Raw genomic sequence first — 14,761 nt, forward strand, 5'->3', positions numbered from 1 at the left:
ACCCGAGAAGACTCAAGTTACCAGACCTGACACATTGCACGCCCGAGAAGACTCCCGTTACCAGACCTGACACAATGTACGCCCGAGAAGACTCACGTTACCAGACCTGATACAATGTACGCCCGAGAAGACTCACGTTACCAGACCTGACACAATGTACGCCCGAGAAGACTCACATTACCAGACCTGACACAATGTACGCCCGAGAAGACTCACGTTATCAGACCTGACACAATGTACGCCCGAGAAGACTCACGTTACCAGACCTGACACAATGTACGCCCGAGAAGACTCACGTTACCAGACCTGACACAATGTACGCCCGAGAAGATTCACGTTACCAGACCTGACACAATGTATGCCCGAGAAGACTCACGTTACCAGACCTGATACAATGTACGCCCGAGAAGACTCACGTTACCAGACCTGACACAATGTACGCCCGAGATGACCCACGTTACCAGACCAGACACAATGTACGCCCGAGAAGACTCACGTTACCAGACCAGACACATTGTACGCCCGAGAAGACTCACGTTACCAGACCTGACACAATGTACGCCCGAGAAGACTCACGTTACCAGACCAGACACATTGTACGCCCGAGAAGACTCACGTTACCAGACCTGACAGAATGTACGCCCGAGAAGACTCACGTTACCAGACCTGACACAATGTACGCCCGAGAAGACTCACGTTACCAGACCTGACACAATGTACGCCCGAGAAGACTCACGTTACTAGACCTGACACAATGTACGCCCGAGAAGACTCACGTTACCAGACCAGACACAATGTACGCCCGAGAAGACTCACGTTACCAGACCAGACACATTGTACGCCCGAGAAGACTCACGTTACCAGACCTGACACAATGTACGCCCGAGAAGACTCACGTTACCAGACCTGACACAATGTACGCCCGAGAAGACTCACGTTACCAGACCTGACACAATGTACGCCCGAGAAGACTCACGTTACCAGACCTGACACAATGTACGCCTGAAAATACTCACGTTACCAGACCTGACAAAATTTACACCAGAGAAGACTCACGTTACCAGACCTGACACAATGCACGCCCGAGAAGACTCACGTTACCAGACCTGACACAATGTACGCCCGAGAAGACTCACGTTACCAGATCTGACACAATGTACACCCGAGAAGACTCACGTTACCAGACCTGACACAATGTACGCCCGAGAAGACTCACGTTACCAGACCAGACACAACGTGCGCTCGAGAAGACTCACATTGCTAGACCTGACACAATGTATACCCGAGAAGACTCACGTTACCAGACCTGACACAATGTACTCCCGAGAAGACTCACGTTACCAGACCTGACAATGTACGCCCGAGAAGACTCACGTTACCAGACCTGACACAATGTACACGGGAGAAGACTCACGTTACCAGACCTGACACAATGTACACCCGAGACGACTCACGTTACCAGACCTGACACAATGTACGCCCGAGAAGACTCACGCTACCAGACCCGACACAGTGTACGCCCGAGAAGACTCACGCTACCAGACCCGACACAATGTACGCCCGAGAAGACTCACGTTACCAGACCTGACACAATGTACACCCGAGAAGACTCACATTACCAGACCTGACACAATGTACGCCCGAGAAGACTCCCGTTACCAGACCTGAGAAAATGTACGCCCGAGAAGACTCACGTTACCAGACCCGACATAATGTACGCCCGAGAAGACTCACGTTACCAGACCTGACACAATGTACGCCCGAGAAGACTCACATTACCAGACCTGACACAATGTACGCCCGAGAAGACTCACGTTACCAGACCCGACATAATGTACGCCCGAGAAGACTCACGTTACCAGACCTGACACAATGTACACCCGAGAAGACTCACATTACCAGACCTGACACAATGTACGCCCGATAAGACTCACGCTACCAGACCCGACACAATGTACGCCCGAGAAGACTCGCGTTACCAGACCCGACACAATGTACGCCCGAGAAGACTCACATTACCAGACCTGACACATTGTACGCCTGAAAATACTCACGTTACCAGACCTGACACAATGTACGCCCGAGAAGACTCACGTTACCAGACCTGACACAATGTACGCCCGAGAAGACTCACGTTACCAGACCTGACAAAATTTACACCAGAGAAGACTCACGTTACCAGACCTGACACAATGTACGCCCGAGAAGACTCACGTTACCAGACCTGACACAATGCACGCCCGAGAAGACTCACGTTACCAGACCTGACACAATGTATGCCCGAGAAGACTCACATTACCAGACCTGACACAATGTACGCCCAAGAAGACTCACGTTACCAGACCTGACACAATGTACGCCCGAGAAGACTCACGCTACCAGACCTGACACAATGTACGCCCGAGAAGACTCACGTTACCAGATCTGACACAATGTATGCCCGAGAAGACTCACGTTACCAGACCTGACAATGTACGCCCGAGAAGACTCACGTTACCAGACCTGACACAATGTACGCCCGAGAAGACTCCCGTTACCAGACCTGACACAATGTACACCCGAGAAGACTCACGTTACCAGACCTGACACAATGTACGCCCGAGAAGACTCCCGTTACCAGACCTGACACAATGTACGCCCGAGAAGACTCCCGTTACCAGACCTGACACAATGTACGCCCGAGAAGACTCACGTTACCAGACCTGACACAACGTACGCCCGAGAAGACTCACGTTACCAGACCTGACACAATGTACGCCCGAGAAGACTCACGTTACCAGACCTGACACAATGTACGCCCGAGAAGACTCACGTTACCAGACCTGACACAATGTATACCCGAGAAGACTAACGTTACCAGACCTGACACAATGTACGCCCGAGAAGACTCACGCTACCAGACCCGACACAATGTACGCCCGAGAAGACTCACGTTACCAGACCCGACACAATGTACGCCCGAGAAGACTCACATTACCAGACCTGACACATTGTACGCCTGAAAATACTCACGTTACCAGACCTGACAAAATTTACACCAGAGAAGACTCACGTTACCAGACCTGACACAATGTACGCCCGAGAAGACTCACGTTACCAGACCTGACACAATGCACGCCCGAGAAGACTCACGTTACCAGACCTGACACAATGCACGCCCGAGAAGACTCACGTTACCAGACCTGACACAATGTACGCCCGAGAAGACTCACATTACCAGACCTGACACAATGTACACCCGAGAAGACTCACGTTACCAGACCTGACACAATGTACGCCCGAGAAGACTCACGTTACCAGACCTGACACAATGTACACCCGAGAAGACTCACGTTACCAGACCTGACACAATGTGCGCCCGAGAAGACTCACGTTACCAGACCTGACACAATGTACGCCCGAGAAGACTCACGTTACCAGATCTGACACAATGTACACCCGAGAAGACTCACGTTACCAGACCTGACACAATGTACGCCCGAGAAGACTCACGTTACCAGACCTGACACAATGTACGCCCGAGAAGACTCACGTTACCAGACCTGACACAATGTACGCCCGAGAAGACTCACGTTACCAGACCAGACACAATGTACGCCCGAGAAGACTCACGTTACCAGACCAGACACAATGTACGCCCGAGAAGACTCACGTTACCAGACCTGACACAATGTACGCCCGAGAAGACTCACGTTACCAGACCTGACACAATGTACGCCCGAGAAGATTCACGTTACCAGACCTGACACAATGTACGCCCGAGAAGACTCACGTTACCAGACCTGACACAATGTACGCCCGAGAAGACTCACGTTACCAGACCTGACACAATGTACGCCCGAGAAGACTCACGTTACCAGACCAGACACAATGTACGCCCGAGAAGACTCACGTTACCAGACCTGACACAATGTACGCCCGAGAAGACTCACGTTACCAGACCTGACACAATGTACGCCCGAGAAGACTCACGTTACCAGACCAGACACAATGTACGCCCGAGAAGACTCACGTTACCAGACCTGACAGAATGTACGCCCGAGAAGACTCACATTACCAGACCTGACACAATGTACGCCCGAGAAGACTCACGTTACCAGACCAGACACAATGTACGCCCGAGAAGACTCCCGTTACCAGACCAGACACAATGTACGCCCGAGAAGACTCCCGTTACCAGACCTGACACAATGTACGCCCGAGAAGACTCACGTTACCAGACCAGACACAATGTACGCCCGAGAAGACTCACGTTACCAGACCTGACACAATGTACGCCCGAGAAGACTCACGTTACCAGACCTGACACAATGTACGCCCGAGAAGACTCACGTTACCAGACCAGACACAATGTACGCCCGAGAAGACTCACGTTACCAGACCTGACAGAATGTACGCCCGAGAAGACTCACATTACCAGACCTGACACAATGTACGCCCGAGAAGACTCACGTTACCAGACCAGACACAATGTACGCCCGAGAAGACTCCCGTTACCAGACCAGACACAATGTACGCCCGAGAAGACTCCCGTTACCAGACCTGACACAATGTACGCCCGAGAAGACTCCCGTTACCAGACCTGACACAACGTACGCCCGAGAAGACTCAGGTTACCAGACCTGACACAACGTATGCCCGAGAAGACTCCTGTTACCAGACCTGACACAATGTACGCCCGAGAAGACTCCCGTTACCAGACCTGACACAACGTACGCCCGAGAAGACTCACGTTACCAGACCTGACACAACGTACGCCCGAGAAGACTCACGTTACCAGACCTGACACAACGTACGCCCGAGAAGACTCACGTTACCAGACCTGACACAACGTACGCCCGAGAAGACTCACGTTACCAGACCTGACACAATGTACGCCCGAGAACACTCACGTTACCAGACCTGACACAATGTACGCCCGAGAAGACTCACGTTACCAGACCTGACACAATGTACGCCCGAGAAGATTCACGTTACCAGACCTGACACAATGTACGCCCGAGAAGACTCACGTTACCAGACCTGACACAATGTACGCCCGAGAAGACTCACGTTACCAGACCAGACACAATGTACGCCCGAGAAGACTCACGTTACCAGACCAGACACAATGTACGCCCGAGAAGACTCACGTTACCAGACCTGACACAATGTACGCCCGAGAAGACTCACGTTACCAGACCTGACAGAATGTACGCCCGAGAAGACTCATGTTGCCAGACCTGACAGAATGTACGCCCGAGAAGACTCACGTTACCAGACCTGACACAATGTATACCCGAGAAGACTAACGTTACCAGACCTGACACAATGTACGCCCGAGAAGACTCAAGCTACCAGACCCGAAACAATGTACGCCCGAGATGACTCACGTTACCAGACCCGACACAATGTACGCCCGAGAAGACTCACGTTACCAGACCTGACACAATGTACGCCCGAGAAGACTCACATTACCAGACCTGACACATTGTACGCCTGAAAATACTCACGTTACCAGACCTGACAAAATTTACACCAGAGAAGACTCACGTTACCAGACCTGACACAATGCACGCCCGAGAAGACTCACGTTACCAGACCTGACACAATGTACGCCCGAGAAGACTCACGTTACCAGACCCGACACAATGTACGCACGAGAAGACTCACGTTACCAGACCCGACACAATGTACGCCCGAGAAGACTCACATTACCAGACCTGACACATTGTACGCCTGAAAATACTCACGTTACCAGACCTGACAAAATTTACACCCGAGAAGACTCACGTTACCAGACCTGACACAATGTACACCCGAGAAGACTTACGTTACCAGACCTGACACAATGTACGCCCGAGAAGACTCACGTTACCAGACCTGACGCAATGTACGCCCGAGAAGACTCACGTTACCAGACCTGACGCAATGTACGCCCGAGAAGACTCACGTTACCAGACCAGACACAATGTACGCCCGAGAAGACTCACGTTACCAGACCTGACACAATGTACGCCCGAGAAGACTAACGTTACCAGACCTGACACAATGTACGCCCGAGAAGACTCACGTTACCAGACCTGACACAATGTACTCCCGAGAAGACTCACGTTACCAGACCTGACACAATGTACGCCCGAGAAGACTCACGTTACCAGACCAGACACAATGTACGCCCGAGAAGACTCACGTTACCAGACCTGACACAATGTATACCCGAGAAGACTAACGTTACCAGACCTGACACAATGTACGCCCGAGAAGACTCACGTTACCAGACCTGACACAATGTACGCCCGAGAAGACTCACGTTACCAGACCTGACACAATGTACGCCCGAGAAGACTCACGTTACCAGACCTGACACAATGTACGCCCGAGAAGACTCACGTTACCAGACCTAACACAATGTACGCCCGAGAAGACTCACGTTACCAGACCTGACACAATGTACGCCCGAGAAGACTCCCGTTACCAGACCTGACACAACGTACGCCCGAGAAGACTCCTGTTACCAGACCCGACACAATGTATGCCCGAGAAGACTCACGTTACCAGACCTGACACAATGTACGCCCGAGAACACTCACGTTACCAGACCTGACACAATGTACGCCCGAGAAGACTCACGTTACCAGACCTGACACAATGTACGCCCGAGAAGATTCACGTTACCAGACCTGACACAATGTACGCCCGAGAATACTCACGTTACCAGACCTGACACAATGTACGCCCGAGAAGACTCACGTTACCAGACCAGACACAATGTACGCCCGAGAAGACTCACGTTACCAGACCAGACACAATGTACGCCCGAGAAGACTCACGTTACCAGACCTGACACAATGTACGCCCGAGAAGACTCACGTTACCAGACCTGACAGAATGTACGCCCGAGAAGACTCACGTTACCAGACCTGACAGAATGTACGCCCGAGAAGACTCACGTTACCAGACCTGACACAATGTACGCCCGAGAAGACTCACGTTACCAGACCTGACACAATGTACGCCCGAGAAGACTCACGTTACCAGACCTGACACAATGTACGCCCGAGAAGACTCACGCTACCAGACCCGACACAATGTACGCCCGAGAAGACTCACGTTACCAGACCCGACACAATGTACGCCCGAGAAGACTCACATTACCAGACCTGACACATTGTACGCCTGAAAATACTCACGTTACCAGACCTGACAAAATTTACACCAGAGAAGACTCACGTTACCAGACCTGACACAATGCACGCCCGAGAAGACTCACGTTACCAGACCTGACACAATGTACGCCCGAGAAGACTCACGTTACCAGATCTGACACAATGTACACCCGAGAAGACTCACGTTACCAGACCTGACACAATGTACGCCCGAGAAGACTCACGTTACCAGACCTGACGCAATGTACGCCCGAGAAGACTCACGTTACCAGACCTGACACAATGTACGCCCGAGAAGACTCACGTTACCAGACCTGACACAATGTACGCCCGAGAAGACTCACGTTACCAGATCTGACACAATGTACACCCGAGAAGACTCACGTTACCAGACCTGACACAATGTACGCCCGAGAAGACTCACGTTACCAGACCTGACGCAATGTACGCCCGAGAAGACTCACGTTACCAGACCTGACGCAATGTACGCCCGAGAAGACTCACGTTACCAGACCTGACACAATGTACGCCCGAGAAGACTCACGTTACCAGACCTGACGCAATGTACGCCCGAGAAGACTCACGTTACCAGACCTGACGCAATGTACGCCCGAGAAGACTCACGTTACCAGACCAGACACAATGTACGCCCGAGAAGACTCACGTTACCAGACCTGACACAATGTACGCCCGAGAAGACTAACGTTACCAGACCTGACACAATGTACGCCCGAGAAGACTCACGTTACCAGACCTGACACAATGTACTCCCGAGAAGACTCAAGTTACCAGACCTGACACAATGTACGCCCGAGAAGACTCACGTTACCAGACCTGACACAATGTACGCCCGAGAAGACTCACGTTACCAGACCAGACACAATGTACGCCCGAGAAGACTCACGTTACCAGACCTGACACAATGTACGCCCGAGAAGACTCACGTTACCAGACCTGACACAATGTACGCCCGAGAAGACTCACGTTACCAGACCTGACACAATGTACGCCCGAGAAGACTCACGTTACCAGACCTGACACAATGTACGCCCGAGAAGACTCACGTTACCAGACCTCACACAATGTACGCCCGAGAAGACTCCCGTTACCAGACCTGACACAATGTACGCCCGAGAAGACTCACGTTACCAGACCTGACACAATGTACGCCCGAGAAGACTCCCATTACCAGACCTGACACAATGTACGCCCGAGAAAACTCCCGTTACCAGACCTGACACAATGTACGCCCGAGAAGACTCCCGTTACCAGACCTGACACAATGTACGCCCGAGAAAACTCCCGTTACCAGACCTGACACAATGTACGCCCGAGAAGACTCCCGTTTCCAGACCTGACACAATGTACGCCCGAGAAGACTCACGTTACCAGACCTGACACAATGTACGCCCGAGAAGACTCACGTTACCAGACCTGACAGAATGTACGCCCGAGAAGACTCACGTTACCAGACCTGACACAATGTACGCCCGATAAGACTCAAGCTACCAGACCCGACACAATGTACGCCCGAGAAGACTCGCGTTACCAGACCCGACACAATGTACGCCCGAGAAGACTCACATTACCAGACCTGACACATTGTACGCCTGAAAATACTCACGTTACCAGACCTGACACAATGTACGCCCGAGAAGACTCACGTTACCAGACCTGACACAATGTACGCCCGAGAAGACTCACGTTACCAGACCTGACAAAATTTACACCAGAGAAGACTCACGTTACCAGACCTGACACAATGTACGCCCGAGAAGACTCACGTTACCAGACCTGACACAATGCACGCCCGAGAAGACTCACGTTACCAGACCTGACACAATGTATGCCCGAGAAGACTCACATTACCAGACCTGACACAATGTACGCCCGAGAAGACTCACGTTACCAGACCTGACACAATGTACGCCCGAGAAGACTCACGCTACCAGACCAGACACAATGTACGCCCGAGAAGACTCACGTTACCAGATCTGACACAATGTATGCCCGAGAAGACTCACGTTACCAGACCTGACAATGTACGCCCGAGAAGACTCACGTTACCAGACCTGACACAATGTACGCCCGAGAAGACTCCCGTTACCAGACCTGACACAATGTACACCCGAGAAGACTCACGTTACCAGACCTGACACAATGTACGCCCGAGAAGACTCCCGTTACCAGACCTGACACAATGTACGCCCGAGAAGACTCCCGTTACCAGACCTGACACAATGTACGCCCGAGAAGACTCACGTTACCAGACCTGACACAACGTACGCCCGAGAAGACTCACGTTACCAGACCTGACACAATGTACGCCCGAGAAGACTCACGTTACCAGATCTGACACAATGTATGCCCGAGAAGACTCACGTTACCAGACCTGACAATGTACGCCCGAGAAGACTCACGTTACCAGACCTGACACAATGTACGCCCGAGAAGACTCCCGTTACCAGACCTGACACAATGTACGCCCAAGAAGACTCACGCTACCAGACCCGACACAATGTACGCCCGAGAAGACTCACGTTACCAGACCCGACACAATGTACGCCCGAGAAGACTCACATTACCAGACCTGACACATTGTACGCCTGAAAATACTCACGTTACCAGACCTGACAAAATTTACACCAGAGAAGACTCACGTTACCAGACCTGACACAATGTACGCCCGAGAAGACTCACGTTACCAGACCTGACACAATGCACGCCCGAGAAGACTCACGTTACCAGACCTGAGACAATGCACGCCCGAGAAGACTCACGTTACCAGACCTGACACAATGTGCGCCCGAGAAGACTCACGTTACCAGACCTGACACAATGTACGCCCGAGAAGACTCACGTTACCAGATCTGACACAATGTACACCCGAGAAGACTCACGTTACCAGACCTGACACAATGTACGCCCGAGAAGACTCACGTTACCAGACCTGACACAATGTACGCCCGAGAAGACTCACGTTACCAGACCTGACACAATGTACGCCCGAGAAGACTCACGTTACCAGACCTGACACAATGTACGCCCGAGAAGACTCACGTTACCAGACCTGACACAATGTACGCCCGAGAAGATTCACGTTACCAGACCTGACACAATGTACGCCCGAGAAGACTCACGTTACCAGACCTGACACAATGTACGCCCGAGAAGACTCACGTTACCAGACCTGACACAATGTACGCCCGAGAAGACTCACGTTACCAGACCAGACACAATGTACGCCCGAGAAGACTCACGTTACCAGACCTGACACAATGTACGCCCGAGAAGACTCACGTTACCAGACCAGACACAATGTACGCCCGAGAAGACTCACGTTACCAGACCTGACAGAATGTACGCCCGAGAAGACTCACATTACCAGACCTGACACAATGTACGCCCGAGAAGACTCACGTTACCAGACCTGACACAATGTACGCCCGAGAAGACTCCCGTTACCAGACCAGACACAATGTATGCCCGAGAAGACTCCCGTTACCAGACCTGACACAATGTACGCCCGAGAAGACTCCCGTTACCAGACCTGACACAACGTACGCCCGAGAAGACTCAGGTTACCAGACCTGACACAACGTACGCCCGAGAAGACTCCTGTTACCAGACCTGACACAATGTACGCCCGAGAAGACTCCCGTTACCAGACCTGACACAACGTACGCCCGAGAAGACTCACGTTACCAGACCTGACACAACGTACGCCCGAGAAGACTCACGTTACCAGACCTGACACAACGTACGCCCGAGAAGACTCACGTTACCAGACCTGACACAACGTACGCCCGAGAAGACTCACGTTACCAGACCTGACACAATGTACGCCCGAGAACACTCACGTTACCAGACCTGACACAATGTACGCCCGAGAAGACTCACGTTACCAGACCTGACACAATGTACGCCCGAGAAGATTCACGTTACCAGACCTGACACAATGTACGCCCGAGAAGACTCACGTTACCAGACCTGACACAATGTACGCCCGAGAAGACTCACGTTACCAGACCAGACACAATGTACGCCCGAGAAGACTCACGTTACCAGACCAGACACAATGTACGCCCGAGAAGACTCACGTTACCAGACCTGACACAATGTACGCCCGAGAAGACTCACGTTACCAGACCTGACACAATGTACGCCCGAGAAGACTCACGTTACCAGACCTGACACAATGTACGCCCGAGAAGACTCACGTTACCAGACCTGACAGAATGTACGCCCGAGAAGACTCACGTTGCCAGACCTGACAGAATGTACGCCCGAGAAGACTCACGTTACCAGACCTGACACAATGTATACCCGAGAAGACTAACGTTACCAGACCTGACACAATGTACGCCCGAGAAGACTCAAGCTACCAGACCCGACACAATGTACGCCCGAGATGACTCACGTTACCAGACCCGACACAATGTACGCCCGAGAAGACTCACGTTACCAGACCTGACACAATGTACGCACGAGAAGACTCACGTTACCAGACCTGACACAATGCACGCCCGAGAAGACTCACGTTACCAGACCTGACACAATGTACGCCCGAGAAGACTCACGTTACCAGACCCGACACAATGTACGCACGAGAAGACTCACGTTACCAGACCCGACACAATGTACGCCCGAGAAGACTCACATTACCAGACCTGACACATTGTACGCCTGAAAATACTCACGTTACCAGACCTGACAAAATTTACACCCGAGAAGACTCACGTTACCAGACCTGACACAATGTACGCCCGAGAAGACTCACGTTACCAGACCTGACACAATGTACGCCCGAGAAGACTCACGTTACCAGATCTGACACAATGTACACCCGAGAAGACTCACGTTACCAGACCTGACACAATGTACGCCCGAGAAGACTCACGTTACCAGACCTGACGCAATGTACGCCCGAGAAGACTCACGTTACCAGACCTGACGCAATGTACGCCCGAGAAGACTCACGTTACCACACCAGACACAATGTACGCCCGAGAAGACTCACGTTACCAGACCTGACACAATGTACGCCCGAGAAGACTAACGTTACCAGACCTGACACAATGTACGCCCGAGAAGACTCACGTTACCAGACCTGACACAATGTACTCCCGAGAAGACTCACGTTACCAGACCTGACACAATGTACGCCCGAGAAGACTCACGTTACCAGACCAGACACAATGTACGCCCGAGAAGACTCACGTTACCAGACCTGACACAATGTACGCCCGAGAAGACTCACGTTACCAGACCTGACACAATGTACGCCCGAGAAGACTCACGTTACCAGACCTGACACAATGTACACCCGAGAAGACTCACGTTACCAGACCTAACACAATGTACGCCCGAGAAGACTCACGTTACCAGACCTGACACAATGTACGCCCGAGAAGACTCCCGTTACCAGACCTGACACAACGTACGCCCGAGAAGACTCCTGTTACCAGACCCGACACAATGTATGCCCGAGAAGACTCACGTTACCAGACCTGACACAATGTACGCCCGAGAACACTCACGTTACCAGACCTGACACAATGTACGCCCGAGAAGACTCACGTTACCAGACCTGACACAATGTACGCCCGAGAAGATTCACGTTACCAGACCTGACACAATGTACGCCCGAGAATACTCACGTTACCAGACCTGACACAATGTACGCCCGAGAAGACTCACGTTACCAGACCTGACAGAATGTACGCCCGAGAAGACTCACGTTACCAGACCTGACACAATGTACGCCCGAGAAGACTCACGTTACCAGACCTGACACAATGTACGCCCGAGAAGACTCACGTTACCAGACCTGACACAATGTATACCCGAGAAGACTAACGTTACCAGACCTGACACAATGTACGCCCGAGAAGACTCACGCTACCAGACCCGACACAATGTACGCCCGAGAAGACTCACGTTACCAGACCCGACACAATGTACGCCCGAGAAGACTCACGTTACCAGACCCGACACAATGTACGCCCGAGAAGACTCACATTACCAGACCTGACACATTGTACGCCTGAAAATACTCACGTTACCAGACCTGACAAAATTTACACCAGAGAAGACTCACGTTACCAGACCTGACACAATGCACGCCCGAGAAGACTCACGTTACCAGACCTGACACAATGTACGCCCGAGAAGACTCACGTTACCAGACCTGACACAATGTACGCCCGAGAAGACTCACGTTACCAGATCTGACACAATGTACACCCGAGAAGACTCACGTTACCAGACCTGACACAATGTACGCCCGAGAAGACTCACGTTACCAGACCTGACACAATGTACGCCCGAGAAGACTCACGTTACCAGACCTGACACAATGTACTCCCGAGAAGACTCAAGTTACCAGACCTGACACAATGTACGCCCGAGAAGACTCACGTTACCAGACCAGACACAATGTACGCCCGAGAAGACTCACGTTACCAGACCTGACACAATGTACGCCCGAGAAGACTCACGTTACCAGACCTGACACAATGTACGCCCGAGAAGACTCACGTTACCAGACCTGACACAATGTACGCCCGAGAAGACTCACGTTACCAGACCTGACACAATGTACGCCCGAGAAGACTCACGTTACCAGACCTGACACAATGTACGCCCGAGAAGACTCCCGTTACCAGACCTGACACAATGTACGCCCGAGAAGACTCACGTTACCAGACCTGACACAATGTACGCCCGAGAAGACTCCCGTTACCAGACCTGACACAATGTACGCCCGAGAAAACTCCCGTTACCAGACCTGACACAATGTACGCCCGAGAAGACTCCCGTTACCAGACCTGACACAATGTACGCCCGAGAAGACTCACGTTACCAGACCTGACACAATGTACGCCCGAGAAAACTCCCGTTACCAGACCTGACACAATGTACGCCCGAGAAGACTCCCGTTTCCAGACCTGACACAATGTACGCCCGAGAAGACTCACGTTACCAGACCTGACACAATGTACGCCCGAGAAGACTCACGTTACCAGACCTGACACAATGTACGCCCGAGAAGACTCACGTTACCAGACCTGACACAACGTACACCCGAGAAGACTCACGTTACCAGACCTGACACAACGTACACCCGAGAAGACTCACGTTATCAGACCTGACACAACGTACGCCCGAGAAGACTCACGTTACCAGACCTGACACAACGTACGCCCGAGAAGACTCACGTTACCAGACCTGACACAATGTACGCCCGAGAAGACTCCCGTTACCAGACCTGACACAATGTACGCCCGAGAAGACTCACGTTACCAGACCTGACACAATGTACGCCCGAGAAGACTCCCGTTACCAGACCTGACACAATGTACGCCCGAGAAGACTCACGTTACCAGACCTGACACAATGTACACCCGAGAAGACTCACGTTACCAGACCTGACACAACGTACACCCGAGAAGACTCACGTTACCAGACCTGACACAACGTACACCCGAGAAGACTCACGTTATCAGACCTGACACAATGTACACCCGAGAAGACTCACGTTACCAGACCTGACACAATGTACGCCCGAGAAGACTCACGTTACCAGACCTGACACAATGTACACCCGAGAA

General features: G+C 52.0%; 1 protein-coding gene across 2 annotated transcripts in view; it reads left to right on the forward strand.

Annotated features, from left to right (window-relative positions):
- The window catches only part of TSHR (thyroid stimulating hormone receptor), a 408,340-nt gene that overhangs the window by 350,484 nt on the left and 43,095 nt on the right, over positions 1-14,761 (forward strand). The window lies entirely within an intron of this gene.

The sequence above is a fragment of the Phyllobates terribilis genome, unplaced genomic scaffold (assembly GCF_046119375.1).
Source record: "Phyllobates terribilis strain yellow unplaced genomic scaffold, ASM4611937v1 Scaffold_7__3_contigs__length_470593459, whole genome shotgun sequence".
NCBI classification, from domain to species: Eukaryota; Metazoa; Chordata; class Amphibia; order Anura; family Dendrobatidae; genus Phyllobates; species Phyllobates terribilis.